At 42.8% G+C, this 20,267-nt stretch overlaps 1 protein-coding gene and 1 pseudogene across 1 annotated transcript in view; one reads left to right on the top strand and one right to left on the bottom strand.

The window, feature by feature from the left end:
- The window catches only part of FUT10 (fucosyltransferase 10), a 68,648-nt gene that overhangs the window by 20,541 nt on the left and 27,840 nt on the right, over positions 1 to 20,267 (bottom strand).
- LOC101903637 (PC4 and SFRS1-interacting protein-like) lies at positions 127 to 2,357 on the top strand (annotated as a pseudogene).

Below are 20,267 nucleotides of genomic sequence, written 5' to 3' on the forward strand. Positions count from 1 at the left end.
GGTTGCTATTCGGAGCCGTTGAGACGCCTCTGCGGCAGCCGGTGGCACAGGTGGCTTGCGTGGACGCAGGCAGGCGCGGCCGGCACCCCGAGGCATCCTCCCCGCATTCTGCCGCCGGAGCCCCGGACCCCGTCCGCTCTCCGGGATCTCCTCGCTGTCCGCGCCGCCGCACCTCCTGGGCTTCGGACCCTCGGCCTCGCCGCTGAAACATGACTCGCGACTTCAAACCTGGGGACCTCATCTTCGCCAAGGTGAAAGGTTATCCTCACTGGCCAGCTCGAGTAGATGAAGTTCCCTACTGAGCTGTAAAACCACCCTACAAACAAACTACCGATTTTCTTTTTTGCAACTCATGAGACTGCTTTTTTAGGCCCAAAGGATGTATTCCCTTACTCAGGAAATAAGGCAAAGTACAGCAAACCAAATGAATGAAAAGGCTTTAATGAAGAGTTTATGAGAGATGGATAACAATCTGAAAGTGAAATTTTCAAGTCAACAGGCATCAGCTAAAGTGTCAAATCCGTCATCTGATGTTGAAGAAAAAGAAACAAGTGTTTTCACAGGAAGACACTGAACATGAACAAAAAGCCAGCAATGAATGTTACGAAAGCAACTGACATAACCACTGCAAAAGCTGCGGGGTGAGGGAGGAAGAGAAAGCCAGAAAATCAAGTAGAAACTGAGGCCGGAGTAGGGACTACAGAAACAGCATCTGCTGATCTAAAAGTGAGTCAAAGAGGACAACCTCCAGCTACAGAGGTCGAGATTCCAAAACCAAGACGCAGACCCCAAGTGGCAAAACAGCCCTGTCCTTCAGAGAGCGACATGATAACTGAAGAAGACAAAAGCAAGAAAAAGGGGCAAGAGGAAAAACAACCTAAAATACAGCTTAAAAAGGATGAAGAAGGCCAGAAGGAAGAAGAAAAGCCAAGAAAAGAGATTAAAAAAAGAGGGGGAAAAGCAAGTTGAATCAAAAAGGAAAGATTTAGCCAAAACAGGGGGTTACATCAACCTCTGATTCTGAAGAGGAAGATGATCAAGAAGGTGAAGAGAAAAGGTGGAAGAAACTTTGAAACTGCTCATAGAGGGAATATGTTCAAAGGACAACAGGAGGAAGAAGCCCCAGATAGAAAAGGCAAGCAAGAATAGCAAATGGAAACTGAGTAACATAAAAGAGATGAAGGAAAGAAGCCAGAAGTTAAGAAAGTAGAGAAGAAGCGAGAAACATCAATGGATTCTCCACTTCAAAGGATACATGCTGAAATTAACAATTCCCTCAAAATTGATAATCTTGATGTCAACAGATGTACGGAGGCCTTGGATGAACTGGCTTCACTTCAGATCACACAATGCAACAAGCTCAAAAACACAGAGATGATAATGCCTTTTTCAAAGTACGGCAATTCAAAGTTAGGTTATCATGGAAAAGTCTACAATGTTGTATAACAAGTTTAAGAACATGTTTTTGGTTGGTGAAGAAGATTCTGTGATCACACAAGTGCTGAACAGATCTCTTGCCGCACAAAGACAGCATGAGGAAGCAAATAAAACCGAGGATCAGGGGAAGAAAGGGCCAAATAAAAAGCTAGAAAAGGAACAAACAGGTTCAAAGGGTCTAAATGGAGGATCGGATGCTCAAGACAGTAATCAGCCACAACACGATGGAGCTAACAATGAAGAAAGCAAAGACAACCGAGGCCGGCAGGAAGAAAAAGCCATCCAGGGAAGAGAGAGACTGCAATATCTCTGAAAGTCTCTAAACCAGAAAACTAGGTTGACATACCTGGAATATAGAGAATATTTGAGAAGTTTGCAATGGTTTTCATTTGAAATATTTAGACTGCTGAAAGTTTTAAATTTTTATAAGCATAGGTTTTGATGTTTGAAACTTGTTTTGAGGGAGTAATCTCCTTATCTTTGTTTAAAAGTGACTAAACATTGCTAATTGTACGTGTGCAATATTAACAGCTACATTATACAGTGAATGTGAGGGGAAGTTCATTTAGGAAATGTTAAACTGCTCTTCCAGACATTGGTTGTAGTATATTTTCATTTAGTGTGTGTATGTTAATGTGTAATTGATAGTAGAAAAAAGTTACATTTTTAAAACTGCTACTTGTATAAACCTTTCCTCTTTTCTCAGATACTATGGGTTTTGTGCATAGTTTTTACAAATCTTAGATTTACCAGGCTGTCTTTTCACTGTTGTGGGTTTTGTATAATTTAAGCATTTTTATGGTTGATAAAATGTTACTTCTATACAAGTACTCACACCCTCCTTTCTTTTATCCAAAGTTGATTTCAATCTCAGTCTACCTTGTGCTACATTATCCTGCTGCTTTCTAACAATGTGCAGTCTGTATGTCTTTTTGTATGACAGCTAGATACCCAACTGACATTGAACTGACAGTTCTAGGAGGTGCAAAACTCATGTTAACTTCTGAAGGTGATTTAGTTTCGTGCCTGAGAATTCAGTGAAAGTCACATGAGTTTCCTGCAGTAAGCAGTGGTGTATGTAGGAATGAATTTGGCTTTTAGGGTTCAACCATTTAAGATCCTTTACAGGTAGTAGGAGCTGAAACTGAAAACTAGATGATAAAAGTTTATTTTTGAGAAATGTCTCAAGTTTCTGAATTTTTTAAAAAGTCCCACTCATTAAAGAAGTCATTAAGTATTTTTTAAATTGGAAAAAATGCAATCCATAATGCTTTTTGCAGTAAATAAATATAAATACTATATAAGGAAACTAACGTATTTGAAAACATGGCTGTATGGGAAGGGAATTTTTATTTCTAACACATACATGTGACAGGATTGCAAAAAGCTAGTTACTCCGAGGCAGTAGACTAAAGAAGTTGTCTGTATATTCATGTATATGGACTAAATGAGAGTGAACCAAGGTTAACACAAAATTTAAGAACAACCTTAACAAACAGCATTTCTAAGATATTCTGAATACTAGGTCAGCTGCTGGTTTGCAGTAGCTTAAAAGATGCTTCTCATGTTTGAAAACTAGGAATACAGGGGAAAAGGCTTAATACCAGTGTTTGCGTGTGACATGCATTGCATGCTTTGACCTCTGGGGTAATTGTTTTTCACCTTTATGAAAACTTGGAATCATTTCAGTAATTGGAATTTTGCTTTTGAGAGGTCTTACAATGGAACTAGGACCCACTGTTTTGAGGGAACTCTGTTTGATTCTAACATAATTTAAACTTGGGACAAATTTATTCTAGTTAAGCCATAAGTTGTCAACATGAAAACTTGTTTTGATTAAAGAATTTTTCTATCAAAAAAAATCAAGCAATTAAAAAAAATCTAATTATTAACTCGGGGTAAACAAGAAAAGTAATCAGTGTACTGATTCATCCATGAATATCATTTGGGTGGCCATATAATACATGGTGAGTGTTGATCTATCAAATACAATAGTAAAAGTGGAAGGCAAGGATTCTAAAAGGGGAGTGAGTGTGTATGTGTGTGTTGAGCAACAAAAGGTAAAAGAATAAATCCTGATCTTCCAAGATAGAGTCAGAAGTTAATGCCTAATGCTGAAAAATTATGAAATAGTAATATTCCTGTGTTACTTAGGCTTCTCACTTGGCTCAGTGGTAAAGAATCTGCCTGCCAATGCAGGAGGTCTGAGAGATGCAGGTTCCATCCCTGGGCCAGGAAGATCCCCTGGAGGAGGAAATGGCAACCTACTCCAGTATTTTTGCCTGGAAAATTCCATGGACAGAGGAACATGGGGTCTCAAAGAGCCAGACACAACTGAGTGACTGAGCATGCATGCACTATATTATAATACTTAGAGATCTGGCGATAGCAACCAAAGGAGTCAGATAAAAGTCTTAAGTGGTAACATCAGGAGATAGCTATTCGCTGTCTAAATTTGGAGTATGTATGGCACCCCACTCCAGTACTCTTGCCTGGAAAATCCCATGGACAGAGGAGCCTGGTGGGCTGCAGTTCATGGGGTCGCTAGAAGTCGGACACGACTGAGCGACTTCACTTTCACTTTCACTTCCATGCATTGGAGAAGGAAATGGTAACCCACTCCAGTGTTCTTGCCTGGAGAATCCCAGGGATGGGGGAGCCTGGTGGGCTGCAGTTCATGGGGTTGCACAGAGTCGGACACAACTGAAGCAACTTAGCAGCAGCAGCAGCATGGCTTTCATAAAAATTAAAATGAAGTGAACAAAAGATTATGTAAGAAAGAGTATCTTCCTCCTCATCCCTTAGGCACCTAGATCCCTCTCCTGTGTTTCTTTTATGTTCCACATTTTTTAAAAAGGGCTCCCCAGGTGGCACTAGCAGTAAAGAATCTGCCTGCCAATGCAGGAGACGTGGGTTTGATCTCTGTCTCGGGAAGATCCTATAGAGAAGGAAATGGCAACCCACTCATTATTCTTGCCTGGAGAAATGCACGGACAGAGGAACATGGCAGGCTACAGTCCATGGGGTCGAAAAGAATTGGACACAACTGAGCACACACGCACACACATACACACACATACTCACATGTGCGCACATGTGCGTTTTTTTTTAAATGGAAGGATGGATGGGAGGAACCAGGGAAGGAAGGAAGGCAGTCACATTTAATTGAATCGAATCCAGGGAAAATAAATTATATGATGTACTATTATTTTTTGTGTCACTAAGAAAAATATTTCGGGACTTTTCCACAGGGCCAATGGTTAAGACTCTGCTCTTCCACTGCAGGGAGGCATGGGTTTGATCCCTGATCCTCCTGCCACAAGGTGTGCCAAAAATAAAGAAAAGAAAAATATTTCCAATTAAACTGTTGATACAGTGCTTCCACATACTGAGAATTTTTATTTATACTTACTGAAAGAACTCTTTCAGATTTTCTCATACATTTTTTATCACTTATCACTCCTGTTAATATTGTGAGAAATATAGAGGAGAAAATTTGTTTAAGTATCTAACACACTTTTACAGAGTCCAGCTCTTCTGAATCACTTTCCAATCTCTGATGTCTCTTTTTGAACACACTATTTTGTTCTGTGCTGTTAAGACTGCTGGCAATCCTAATACAACACTGTAAGTCAAATACAACTCCATTAAAAAGAAAAAAAGGTTGCTGGCAATAAAGACTGCTTAAAAAAGTGCTCCAGTACTGTCTCCAAGATTTTTCTCCCAAACCACTGACACCCATTCCCAACTTTTGATGCTGATGCTTTCTCGGTGTGACAAGAAGCAGTCAAAGAAAGGTTTCTGACACCACCTTGACTCATATTTTCCTCAAATGGCCCTTCACTGGTTTGGGGATGGAAACATCCCCCAGCTGCAGTGGTCCCCTCGTGCCAGACAGAAGGACAGCCCAATTCATGCCCACACAGAGAGTCTCAGCTGCATCACTGGTGATCCTCCATGGACAGTGACTGAAGGAAGACTAGAAATGCACATGGCCACCTGATGCGCAGAGCTGACTCACTGGGAAAAACCCTGATGCTGGGAAAGACTGAAGGCAGGGAGAGAACAGGGTGACAGAGGATGAGATGGTCGGATGGCGCCACCAATTCAATGGGCATGAGTTTGAGCAGACTCCGGGAGATGGTGAAGCACAGGGACATCTGGTGTGCTGCAGTCTGTGGGGCCGCAAAGAGTCGGACACGACTGAGCGACTGAACCACAGAAAGGCAAAATACATGCTGATTTCAGAGATGTTAAATTTGAAAAAGAACAATGCTCCTTCTGTTCTTTTTCTAAAAAAGGCTAAATTGCTACTGCCAGCGGACCTGAGGAGGAGGACACATCTGAAAGATGAGTTTTCCAAACTGCCCTGCTCCTCATTTCATCGTTCCATATTCAGTTATCTCGTGGTCTTCTGCATAAGCCTGAACTACAGCATTTCTCACACTCAACTATAATTATGTGGGCACCTGTACAGACCCCCAGCAGACAGAGGGGCTTTCGAGGACCCGTGTCTTATTTCATCTTTGCTATGGAACCTAACATAGTATCTTGGATATAGCAGGTACTCAACGATATTTGGGAAATAAATATAAATACATTTTGGTCTTATTTTGCAAAAGCTTATTTGGGCAAGAAGAGGCAGTGAAAGAGAAAGAAGTAAAAGTAAAAATGGGATGTTGGGACTTTGCTGGTGGTCCAGTGGTTAAGAATCTGTTTGCCGTGCTCGCTTCGGCAGCACATATACTAAAAAAAAAAAAGAATCTGTTTGCCAATGCAGGGGACAGGGGTTCGATCCCTGGTCCAGGAAAATCCCACGTGCTGCAAGGCAACTGAGCCTGTGCACTACAACTACTGAAGGCCAAACTTGAGAGCCTGTGCTCGGCAACGAAAGAAGCCACCACAATGAGAAACCCACACACTGCAACTATAGAGCAGCCCCCGCTCGCTGCAACTAGAGAAAACCCGCACAAAGACTCAGCACAGCCAAAAATAAATAAATAAGTGATTTTATTTTTAAAAAAGAAACAGGGTGTTAACAACAAGCATGTGTCAAGAGAATAGAGCTCAAATGTGGAACCACTGAGAATTCTAAAAAAGAAATCTTTCCTACAAGTGTCATTGGCAAATTATTAACATATCAGTGCCATCACAAGCAAACAAGAATTTCAGTTCACAATCCTAGATGTCTGATTTCATGACCTGCATCTCCACCCAAAGAGGTCAACAGGTTTCTTTAAGCATAAACGGATATATTAAGTTAGGGAGAAAGACATGAAATGATGAGAAAAATCACTACATCATCTTAGGACTTTTCTGCCGCCTCATTTGCTCTGACAAGTAGAGCAATTTTATTTTAATTACTTACGACAATACTTCATGGTAGAGTAGTGATACTACTGCTCATTTAAAAAAAAATAATAATAACGAAGTCTTCATGCCACTTTAGCATCCAGTTATTAACTCTTTGCAAAAAGCAAAAAACTGACAGAGCCAATGACGTGAGAAAGGATTAGTGAGTTATAAAAATTAAGCATGGAATAGTGGACTTCCCTAGTCTGGTACAGTGGATGGCGGTCTGCCTGCCAGTGCCGGGGACACAGGTTCAACCCCTGGTCCGGGAAGATTCCACATGCCTCATGTAACTAAGCACGTGCACCCCAACTACTGAGCCCCAGCTCTAGAGCCCATAAGCGGCAACTGCCTGGTCTGTATGCCTCAAGCCAGTGCTCCACAGGAGAAACCACCACAATTATTAGAGAGTACCCCACTCACCACAACTGGGGAAAGCCCTCCAAGCAACAAAGACCCAGCACAGCCAAAAATAAACACATTGGGATCGTAAGGAAATACTAAAGAACCAGACTCTTAGCTGAGTTTCCATACAGGAGATCTTTCAGGCGGAGGTCATGCGTGCATGTCCAGTGGCTCAGTGGTGTGCGACTCTCTGTGACCCCATGGACTGTAGCACCAGGCTATGACACAAGGCTCCTCTGTCCATGGGATTATCCTGGCAAGCATACATGAGTGGGTTGCCATTTCCTTCTCCACAGGTAGAGTTTAGAGAATTCCATGCTGACCACATTTTCATTAGTGTTTATTCTAATGAAACATCTTAGCAGTCAGTCATGGAAAATCATTAAAACTCATTCTAATTCTGAGCTCATGCAAAGTCCATGAAATTATAACTGGCAAGTTAAATCAATAAACCAAGTGTCTAAAGTCTTTTCTGAGCTTTATACAAATCAGATGTATAAGTAAGCAATAAAAAAGATTTTATTGAAAACAGAGCAAATTCTCAATTTGCTGTTTGAGCTTGCAAAATTTAATTATCCATTTTCATTTTGTTTCAAAATTTTCACATGTTAAAAGAATTTAAACTTTGAGGGGAAATTGGTGCAGCCTTGTTGAGGCCCATTTGGCAGTGTGTACCAAAATTCAATTTAATTTATCCATTGACACAATAACTCCATTATCAAATATCTAGAGAAGTAAGAGTACATATAGGCAAAGACAGATGTATGTTCGTGGTAATGTAACAGAAAAACAGCAACCTAAATAACCATGGACAGGAGAATGATTAAGTAAATGTAGGTACTGCCATACTACTGAATCAACATAACTTTAGACATAATGAAGTAAACTGATATAGTCTAATATGAAAAAAAATCTTTAAAACACATGTTTAAATGGAAAAAAAACCAATATATATCTATGGTATGATTCAGTTTAAGAAAAAAAAACAGACAAAACTACAGGCTGAATTCAAAAATTCTAGAAGGAAAATCTAACTGGAGAAGGGATTGAGAAAGTAAGGTTGAATGTTTTCACTCACTATATTTATTGTTTAAATTGCATCAGTGATTTGTTCATGCCTTAATTGTGTACATTTTAAAAACCAAAACAATTAAAGGCAGGACTTTTCTGGTGGTCCAGCGGTTAAGACTCTGAGCTTCCAAGGCAGGGAACAAGGGTTTGATCCCTGGTCAGGGAAATAAGATCCCACATGCTGCACAGCAGAGCCAAAAGGGTTCTTTTCTTTCTTTCCTTTTTTTTTAAGGCAAAAAATGAGACACCTCTCTGAAGAGAAGCATTAAAAAGCCTCACAAATTCTGTATAGCACATAAAGGCTCCCAAATCACAGCCCAGAACCGCCACCTCACCCCAGTGCTACTTTCGAAAGATTTCCGTTGGAATCCAGCATGCTTACAAGAGCATTATGTTTCAGAATTTATGTTGGAAATTATGTGACTCAGTCAACTGCCAGGAATTTCATCTGCCCCAAAAGGAAAGCAGGCAGATTACAGCTTCCTTGACCATCAACAAGTGAACAGCTAACATCCAGTGAATGAATTACTTCAGATATAAACGAGAGATTGGCACACATCCTCAGAGAAGCCACCTTAGGGCAGAGCCTTGTAACTCAGTCGAAAAAGTGGTTGGATTTTTAAAATTAAACACATCAAAATAATCAAGCTGGAGCTCATCACACCAAGCACCTTGAAATAATAATAATAATTATTATTTTAATGTTAATCTTCATGCTTTCAATAGGGCTTCACAATTTTTGATTACATTGAAAAGTATTAAATGCTGGCAGTGCTGGAGTTCTTAAAGGAGTATTCTGGAAAGTAGAAAGTAATGAAACATAACACGTCCTTAATAAAATAAGGAACTAAACTATAAAAAATATTTTTTTACAAAAATCAGTTGAGTTCAGGGCTCTGTGATGACCTAGAGGGGTGGGATGGGGGTGGGGGTGGGGGGGAGGCTCAAGAGGGAGGGGATATATGTATATACTTACGGCTGATTCATGTTGTTGTATGGCAGAAACTAACACAACATTGTAAAGCAATTATCCTCCAACGAAAAATTTTTAAAATAAACAAAATTTTAAAAAATCAGTTGAAACCGGGTAAGTGACACAAAGCCAGCAAACCCTCCAACTGCAAGGCTTGCAGAGGGTCCTTCGGGAGCCGGGTCCTTGGAGCTGAGACTCAAGGTGAAGAAACCTAACATGTCCCTTTTTCTTGTCCTCCGTCTGTTGTTTAGACGCTCACTCCCCTGGCAGCCTAACGTTCTTCACCGTCTCTAGTACAGAAGCTAGGGTGAGCCAATCATCCCAGCTTGCCTGGGGTATCTCCAGTTTTACCAGTGAAAATCCGGTACCCTAAGAACTACCTGAGCCCCGGGCAACTCGGGACAGTCAGTCACCCCCCAGGCCATACCCCATCAAAGAAAACAATGTCCAGGCCCTCAATAGCCGCAGGCAGGAGTCTTATTGCCAGTCAGATACGTCTACAGTGTGGGCTACAAATCACAGTCTCATTGCTTCAAGTCTTGACTGAATTTGTTACAAGACTGCTTCTGTTTCTGTTTTGGTTCTTGGGTGCAAGGCACGTGGGATCTTAGCTCTGCGGCCAGGGATCGAACCCGCACCCCGTATGTTGGAAGGCAAAGTCTTTATCACTGGACCGCCAGGAGAGTCCCAAGTTTCATCTCTTTTTGATTGGAAGCGAGAGGAGTCTCAGATATATGCTTTGAGACAGAAGCCAGACAAAAGACAGTCCACAGTCTCTAAATGAGCAAAACCAGAATCGATGGTGCTAGAAATCAGACCAGAGGGATAGAAGAGAAGAGGGAGTAGGGCAGACTGGCTTACAGAAGGCACAGGGGAATTTTCTGGAGTGGGTAAATGGTCTATATCTTAACTATAAGTTGCAACCAACTGCTGACTTAAAATGTGTGCATTTGTTATATGTAAACTTAACCTTCCAAGAGTTTATTTTATTTCTACTTTATTATTGGAGTATAACTGCTATACAATGTAGTGTTGGTTTCTGCTGTACAATCAAGCTACTCAGCTCTGTGGATACATAAATCCCCTCCCTCTTGGACCTCTCTCCTAACCACCCCCATCCCCCCAACCCAGGCCATCACGGAGCTATATATAGCAGCTTCCCACCAGCTACTTGTTTTACACACGGTAGTGTATAATGACATGAGTTGATTTTAAAAATAAGAGTGAGGGACTTCCTGGCAGTCCAGCAGTTAAGACCCCGCGCTTCCGCTGCAGAGGGTGCAAGTACGCTCCCTGGTGGGGGAACTAAGATCCCACATGCTGCGTGGTGGAGCCAAAAAAAAAAGGAAGAGCCAGATCTTCCATCTGGATGCAGGACAGACTGGAGCAACATCTTTTAGGGATGCTGTTGGAGAGCTCCCTGAAGCTTGAGGAAGGTCGAAGATCCATGGTCACTCTCAACTCTGCACTTACAGGAAGCTAAGGCAGCAGCCTGTTGCCCCAATCCCTGTGAAAAATAAACTCAAAATTCACTCAGAGCTTGTGCAGCCCTCCATTACAGGAAATAGTACAGATTCCTTCTCTGGAAATATCGAAAGAAAAGCATGGCCACCGTTCTCCCCTTCTGCAGTGTTTTGCTGTTGTTATAACCATGAACTCATCAGAAGACTAGAAGACCCGGGGCACGACAGCAAAGGAGGCGGGGTAGTGCCTTCTGAACAATGCGTTAGGGCAGCCCAACATAAACAGAGACAATTCCGACCATGGGAACCTAATCTAATGAAAATGCACGAGGTGGCTTTTGCTCAGGAGGTGGTCTCCATTCTGACCCTGACGTCTTATCTACTCACTTCGAGGAAACATCTGAGAGTTGGCGAGATACTAGGGAATGGAGGCACAGGCCTTCAGGATGGAGGGATGGGGTACCTCAGAGGGGACCAGAGAAGTCAAGCCGGTGCCCTTCAGCCAATCATGAAGTGATCCTACCCTTCACAACCTCGAGTATTTGGTTTTTTAGAATGTTATCTTGCCCTGCTCCCAGGAAACCATCACTTCTCAGTTCTCTGTTCTTCCTTGAATCTAATGCTGCCCAGAGATCTGGGAGGCACCACGAGTTGTTGGCATCCGAGGCTGGAATGGATGGACTCTGCCTTATTGCTGGGCAGCCCTGAGACGGCCGTGACCTTGCAAGGCCCACAGGAGGGGAGGCTCTGCCTCCTGGTGGTGAACGGGGAAGCAGAGAGCAGTCCGGCCAGCTGGCGCTTCCATGAACTTGCACTGGAAACTTCTCAAGCGAAAAGCCAGAAGTTCTCCCACTTGCTACATACCTGGCGAGGGATAAGAGACGCCTGAGCCTCGGGTGTGTGCATGCGTGTACACTGCCATGTGCCAGATGTCTGCTGGTTCCTGCTAGCCAGTAAAGCGCCTCCTCGCGCTGCACCCGCAGAGCCAAACGTCTTCCCAGAATTATTTCCCGATTGGGAAATGGAAAGTAACTGGGTTGCCTCTCCCATCTGCTGGTATGTAATGAAGTCTGGTCCATAGCCGAGATCCTGGCCCCGGGGAAACATGAGAGACAGTCCTGGAGCTGAGTGGGCATGCAGGGGCCCCGGTGCAGCGCCATCTGCCCAGGCAGACCCCTCGGGCCAGCCGCCTGGCGCTGATGACCACCCCAGACCCCATTTCACTCAGGTTTCCTACTGTATCATCAGGTCCCCTCCCGTCTAATAACGAGCCGTGGATAGCGGTTGGGTTTTACGGTCCAGGCCATTCAGGTGCCAAGCCTTGAAAATAAATCCTCCCCCAGTAACTTGGAGCTAGTGCTCAGGAAAAATAATGGCACCAGAGAGATATCTTTGAGCTCGCATGAAAGGAGTGAGAGGATTAGAATCGGTGAATGACGTTATGAGAAAAATAGCACTTTCACTGATCCAAGGTACATAAGAAAATTAAGACGGGATAACACAAAATCAGGATGAAGGAGAGAGACAGGGAAATGCCGAAGTAGTGTCTAATCTACAGCACAGCTGGAACGAGGCCAAGATGAACCATGGAGTAGTATTTCTACTAATCTGCTCCCTCGCAGATACACTGAAGAGGATGCGTTTACAGAATGGCTCTGTCTGAGAATGAAAAACTGCACGGTGCCATTAGTTAATCAGAAAAGCAGTCTTTAGACAATCTTCATTTGGGATTTAAAATAATAACAGGCCAAACGAAGAGGGAGCAATGTAGAAAAGCCGTCCCCAACCTTTTCAGCATCAGGAACCGACTTCATGAAAGACGATTTTTCCACAGACTGTTGGGAGGGGGGGATGATTTCGGGGTGATTCAAACACACTACACTTATTGTGAGCTTTATTTCTATTATTATTACATCAGTTCCACCTCAGATCATCAAGCCTTAGGTCCCAGAGGTTGGGGACCCTTTATCTAGAGGACCATGCCATGACCAGCTCTAAATAAAGCACGTGTATACTTCACTAAGCACATCAGAGAGTCCTGAAGCTCAAAACTCTTAATTGTACTTGAACAGCATTCGCCGTTCACAGCTCAAAACAGGCACTTCCAACCAATTCTGGATGGACATCGGGTCACACCTCCTCATGGACATCACATAGGCCAAGGGAACCATTTTGACAGTTAACATTCGAGCAATGATTAAATAACAATTGTTGTTGTTCACTAGCTCAGTCATGTCCAACACTTACGCCTCCATGGACTATAGCCCGCCAGCCTCCTCTCCTCTATCCATGGGATTTCCCAGGCAAGAATGCTGGAGTGGGTTGCCATTTCCTTCTCTAGGGGATCTTCCCAACCCAGGGATCGAACGAGTGTCTCCTGCATTGGCAGGCAGATTCTTTAACACTGAGCCACCAGGGAAGCCCTAAATAACAATGTATCATACTTAAAATCCATCCTTACTGACCATACATTTTCATTATCTTTAAAGATCTGAGATGGTAAAATCCTCCAACAGCAGTGAAACTCTTGACCTTTAAAATCAACATTACCAAGCTACTTTCTTGAAGAAGCCTTCAACATATCTTCAAAGACATAGAAGAACCAAGGAAAGCAAAAGTGAAGCCCTGGGAATAAAGAGTACACCAGCATGAAGTTTAAAAAGGCCTCAAAAACACAGCAATGACTGTACCAGTGGAACGGCAATTTGATCCAGTCAATTCACTCTCCAACCTCAGAGCCACACAAAGCAAGACAGAAAATATTGGCCAGTCAATCACAGGCCTAAGAGTCCATCCCAATGGGAAAAAAAAAACATCACTATGAATTTTTAGAACACTGGTTATTTACAAAGGAATGGGAAGAAAAATACTACCAGATACAGATAGGTAATAACCTAATATGAAGGTGAACCCAATTCCAGAGTGTTCTTAGTTATTACAATACTTACGGTATCTTTCCTTCAAAGATAGAAAACTGTACCAAAATCAGAAATCTAATGTCCCTTAATTAAACGAGCCTGTGTGACTGGTCACAAAGTTCACTTACAAAGGAAAAAGGATCAGAATGACAGTGGACTTCTAGAACCCACTGGTGCAAATCTTCCAAGATTCTGAAGGAGGATAAACTCGCCCTACACAGACCCTTTAATGTTAAACTTTATTTATGTACCTAAAATTCATTTGTTTTATACATACAAACAGTCTACCTACATAGATAGGTATATATGGAATATATATATATCTATGGGATATATATATATATCAAATGGAAAACTGCTAAAATAAAGTAAATGATAATTAATAAAAATTAAGCAATCATTTGAAGACAATTATTAGCTCCAGGTAAAAATATCCAAAAGGGAAATGTAAGATGATATAGTGCTTAGAAATTATTTAAAATAATTAGGAAGACAAGGAGAAATGTGGGGTTGGTCAAATACAAATTAGAGAAGATTGATGACTATTAAAGCTGAATGAAAAGTGCAAAGATGAAAACTTAAAATTCTAACAATTATATAGTAAACAATGATTTCCAATGTCATTAAAAATAAACTAAATAACTATCTCAAGAAATATAAGTATGCACATATTATTCAGAAATATGAACACAAATTCCAGGAAAGCTACAGGAAACAGAAGTATGGGGAGAGGGAAAGAGAACTTTCTCTTAATTAGAAAAAAAAAAGTTTAGAAGATATACAATGGGATATTACTCAGCCATAAAAAGGAATGAACAATGCCATTTGCAGCAACATGGATGGATCTAGAGACTGTCATACTTAAGTGAAGCTAATTCATAGAAAGACAAATATCATACAATAGCAGTCAGTGTGAAATCTAAAAAAGGGAACAAATGAACTCACCTACAAAACAGAAACTGAGTTACAGATGTAGAAAATAAACTTATGGTACCAGGGGGTCAGGCAGGGGGAGGATAAATTGGGAGATTGGGACTGACATACACACACTATCATACGTAAAATAAAACTAATAAGGACCTACTGTACAGCACAGGGGAGAAGGCAATGGCACCCCACTCCAGTACTCTTGCCTGGAAAATCCCATGGGCGGAGGAGCCTGGTAGGCTGCAGTCCATGGGGTCGCTAAGAGTTGGACACAACTGAGCGACTTCACTTTCACTTTTCACTTTCCTGCATTGGAGAAGGAAATGGCAACCCTGTATATGTGCTATACTGCTGCTGCTGCTGCTAAGTCGCTTCAGTCGTGTCCGACTCTGCGACCCCATAGACAGCAGCCCAGCAGGCTCCCTCATCCCTGGGATTCTCCAGGCAAGAACACTGGAGTGGGTTGCCATTGGAGAAGGCTCCAGTGCATGAGAAGTGAAAAGCGAAAGTGAAGTCGCTCAGTCGTGTCTGACTCTTCGCGATCCCATGGACTGCAGCCTACCAGGCTCCTTCGTCCATGAGATTTTCCAGGCAAGAGTACTGGAGTGGGGTACCATAGCACAGGCATATACCCTCAAAGTATTGAGGAAATGGCAAACATATAGATTCATCTCCCCAGTTGAATAAATAGTTGTTAAGAAGAACTCAACTCAATACTCTGTAATGGCCCATATGGGAAAAAAAAAACTAAAAAAGAAGAGATCTATGTACATGTATAACTGGCTCACTTTGCTGTGCTGTACACCTGAAACCAACAAAACATTGTAAATAAATCACACTCCAATAAAACATTTTTAAACATCTTTTAATACTATCTCATTTTTAAAATTGTTTATGCATTACTTTGGTAAAAGGAAATGGCAACCCACTCCAGTACTCTTGCCTAGAAAATTCCATGGATGGAAGAGCCTGGTGGGCTACAGTCCATGGGGTCACAAAGAGTCAGACACAACTGAGTGACTTCACTTTCACTTTGGTAAAAACAAAATTCTTTATCTTCCTAAGTTGCTTTTTGTTATAGTTGTATATAATTTCAATGTCTTCTTCCCATTATTTATGTAATTCAAATTAAAAATTAAGGGGTGACATTTGAACATAAAAAAGCATAATTAGAAATGATAAGAAGGCAATAGCTGTTTCCATTATGAGGTTTCACTGCACATACTGCCCTCTAGTGGCAAGTCACTGGAAATCAGTCAGTCAGTTCAGCTGCTCAGTCGTGTCCGTCTCTTTGCGACCCCAAGGACTGCAGCACGCCAGGCTTCCCTGTCCATCACCAACTCCCGGAGCTTGCTCAAACTCGTGTCCAAGTCAGTGATGCCATCCAACCTTCTCATCCTCTGCCGTCCCTTCTCTTGCCTTCAATCTTTCCCAGCATCAGGGTCTTTTCCAATGAGTCAGTTCTTTGCATCAGGTGGCCAAAGTATTGGAACTTCAGCTTCAACATCAGTCCTTCCATTCAGGACTGATTTCTTAAATTTACTTAAATCTTCAAATGTCATATGCTCTCTTAATCTTAGATCTTCTATCCTCTCCATGGAGTAAGTCTCCTATTTCTAGGACCCCAAAATCAGGTTTGGACTATTAGTTTTATGGTCTGGCTTCATTACGGATTCAATAGGTTTTGATAGACAGGTCTTGGAACCTAGTCATGATTAACAGGGAAACGTGTCCTGAATTCTTAACAACTATTTATTCAACTGGGGAAATGAATCTATATGTTTGCCATTTCCTCAATATTTTGAGGGTATATGCCTACAAAATCAAATATAGTGCTGACAGAAGTCTAACACATAGATGCTCAAAAAGTAATGCGTAGGTCCAGCAAGTGACTGATTTCAGAACTCATTTTGCTATTTGTGGGCGATTTGGAGGAATGAAGTATCTCATATGAAAGTGTTCATTGTTGTCATGAATAACTGCTTTAAACCAAATATTTAAGGAATATGGACAAAGCAACACAGAGAATATGATCAAAATCATTTCTGGAGAGAAAATGGAGAGATTAAACGATGGAAGGTCCCCCTTGACACCCTCCATCCCCTCTCAAAAGAAAAAAAAACAAAACCCAAGAATACCCACTTTTCACCATACTTTCGCAATGAAAAGAATGCACTTTCTTCCTAAACTTTTATTTACTCCTAGATAAAATCACCCATCTTTCCTTGCCAAAACACTGACACACCGTGTGTCAGTATCTCGACACATATTCAGCTCCAAGATTTGTTCCTCTGCCCTTAGATGAGGGAGGGAGCCCTGTGGTTCCCCCAACTCCAACAGTTTTCTGTCTCCAGAGTGGCTGCCCTCTCCTGTCCCACCCTCGCTCTGCTGATCACAAAAACATGCACTTGGACCTGAGTGTTCGATCCTGCTGTGTCGATACTACAGCAGCGTGGGCTGGGTTCTCCAGAGGAGCACCCTCTTCTAATCTTCCTTCTCCAACAGTTCTACTCAAGGTCAGAAGTTCTTTACCTGGCTCAAGGTCATTCTGATATTAGCTTCTAACCCATAAGCAGAGACCTTATTTCCTACATCCGTATTCCCTTTTTGAGGGGGTGGGGGCACTCGCAGCCACATGCAGGATCTTAGGTCCCCAGCCAGGGATTGAACCTGCACCCCTTGCAGTAGAAGGGCAGAGTCTTAACCAAGGGATGTTCCCCATCAGTACTCCCTTGATAAACATTTTGACCAAAAGCACCGTATGATGAGTCTGTACCCACCCACAGAAAATCAGAATGATAATCCTTGCAAAACTTCTGCCCCTCGCAAACATGCCATACAGAACTTGGACATTTCAGATTCTGAGTTCTTTGTTGGAAATCGTAGATCATAACCTGTCAGTTACATTGCAAATAATTTTTTGGTTTTTCTTTTTCTTCTTCCAGTTTAATGAGATACGATAGATACACCGTGCTGTATAAGTTTATAGCATAATGATTTGACTTATGTACATCATGGAATGATTACCCCAAGCTGAGGGGAGCTCCATCATTTCAGAGATTAAATTGCAGTATTTTATATTTATGGCACACTTGCTTTCCTGAAAGTCAACAAGTTCATAAACAGGGATAATAGTTTCTAGTATAAACGCTGACTCTACCAACATGGCACATAATCGAAAAGGCTCTGTCTGCTTCTCTTTAGGCACAGTAAGTTTTTTTTTAAAGGCCATTGCCAAAGTCTTTAAGAAGTCACCAGAGTATCTGAGAGAGAATGTGGGTTTCTGAGCCAAGGGAGTTAGGAATAAAAAAAAAAAAACTCAGTTTAGCTGTACGAATGTGACTTGGAGCATATTATCATAACTTTGAGTCACAGCACCCTCAGCGTTCAAATGAGGACAAGACAGACCTTCTAGGTCTATTTTGTGCCTGTAACGCAGAGAGTACTTGGGAAATGTTAGTTTCCCCCCTTTCCTCTTGCCATGTCCCGAGGCACCCCTAGGTTCCTCCCCCTTCCCCCAAGCAGTCCCATCTCCCACTCAAGGGACAGAACGACCACCACGTATCACAAGCTTCTAAACAAAGCCACGCCAGCAAGAAGAAACTGGCCTCACCCCTTGCTTTAGGCCTCCACCTGCATAACCAACAGCTTTTCGGTTTCTTGGAGCAGGAATCTTTCCAACCCCAGAGAGGCCTCCTGACGAGCAAATAAGCCACAGACCTGCCCAAGTCACATCAGAGCTCCCCTCCCCACTCCAGCCCCGCCCCAGGCTCCTCTACCCAACACCAGCTACAAGTTTCTCCCTGTGGCTCCACTTGTCTTCTGTATAATCTATTCCTGTTTTCTTACCTGTTTCCACTCATGTGTTCTCCCCTTCTTTTCCCCTGTACTCCCGATTAAAACAGCCTGACAAAGGGCATCTTCTAACCTAAAAGACAAACCAGAGGCCGCTCCTCCGGCAGCTCTCTGCTGCCCCCTCTTGTCACAGAACGGAACTGGTCACCACTCAGGCCACAGTCTCATTGCAAGTTTCAGGAACGCTCAGTATTTATTGAGGGCCTATTGTGTGCGAGGCACTGTGGCCGGTATCAGAGATACAATGATGTGCAAAATCAGAAATGCCTCTGTGTTCCTGGAGCCTACATTATACAGTGGAAGAGGCTGGCATGTATCAGCCACTCACGTAAGTCAATGGAAGACCAGAACTCAACTTGTTATGAAATGCTGTGAGAGCCCATGAGAGGGGAGTGACCTTGTCAGAGAGGTCCAGGAGGGCTTCCTGGAGGTAGTGACCCAGGCTGAGATGGAAAGATGGGTGGAATAAACAAAGAAGGAGAAGGAATATTCCAGAGGGAAGTCAGAACATTCCAGTTCTAAGGGGAGTTAGAACATTCCAGTCAGGTGTTCTAAGGTCTGTGGTAAGAGGGATCACAAGAAAAATCAGTGTAGCCAGAGAAGGTGGGGTGGGGAACACAGCTGGGTGGGCTGGAGGCCACTGTGGGGGGACCAGGTAAGAGTTACAGTGGATTAGGGTAAAGCTGTGACGATGGAACCTGGGAGGATGAAGAGATTTGAGAAAACATTCAGGAACTACTTTCCATGTTTAGGAAATGGAATCAAAAGAATTTTATGATGGATTGGATTCCCACACAGGGTAAAGGGAACGGGGCTCCAAGGACCCCTACTTCCCTGCCCTGCGTAAACGGATGGACACCGCACCGACTATCTGAGTCTGGAGGTGAGTCTCTGACCCATAAAATGGATACAAGCAGACAATCGGTTATTCAGATATGGAGTCCAGAAGAGAGGTCTGGAGTGAAGGCGTAAGGGCCTGTGTGCTATCTGAACATGGGCTGCAGTCCCGGAGGTGACTGCCCAGGCCAGTAGTTCTCAACTACTGAGCAAGACCCCCGAGGGGGGTAGGAATTTTCCAGGGAAGGGGAGGTAGGGGCGGGCATCTCACAGTGACTGAGGGGTTGCGAACTGCCAATCACAGCGGGAAACCCGGGATGCCAGACAACTTGCAAAGCACAGCGCAGTTCACAGAGAAGAAATGTCCCGTGTCGCACGTGCCATGGAGGTTAAAACCCTGTTTTTAATTATGTGAGCCTAGAATCCAACTTTATCTTCCATATACACACCAAAGCTTGTATGTCGCGCCTAGTTTCAATTTACACTGAGTTTCCAGGCATGTAAGAACCACGTAAATTAAGGGGAAATCGTACTACTGTTTAGTCTTTACCCAGACCTACTCACCATTTCAGAAAACCGCATCACTGCTCGAGGCAACTGAGCGCCAGTTAAACAGCCTTTTGTCCGTCCACAGAGTCTCCATAAGGAACACCCATGTTTACAACTAATGATTCTACACAGAGGCTTAGCATGTGGCTACATCATGATGCCTTCATATGGCCAAGCACACATACTGAAATACCTATTACATACAAATTTCTTTTCTTTATATTACAGAGAAGGCATGATATTTTTAAAATTAAATATTGTTATAAGAAGCAGGCACTTAGGCTGATGGGATTGGGGACCACCAGACCAGGGAGAAAGTCTACAGTCAGGAACAGAGAGGGCCTTGGATGAGTCTTGATTGCTGTTCAGTCACTCAGTCATGTCTGACTCTTTGTGACCCCATGGACTGCAGCATGCCAGGCTTCCCTGTCCTTCTCCATCTCCCGGAGCCTGCTCAAACTCATGTCCATTGAGTCGGTG

This window comes from Bos taurus, chromosome 27, assembly GCF_002263795.3.
Source record: "Bos taurus isolate L1 Dominette 01449 registration number 42190680 breed Hereford chromosome 27, ARS-UCD2.0, whole genome shotgun sequence".
NCBI classification, from domain to species: domain Eukaryota; kingdom Metazoa; phylum Chordata; class Mammalia; order Artiodactyla; family Bovidae; genus Bos; species Bos taurus.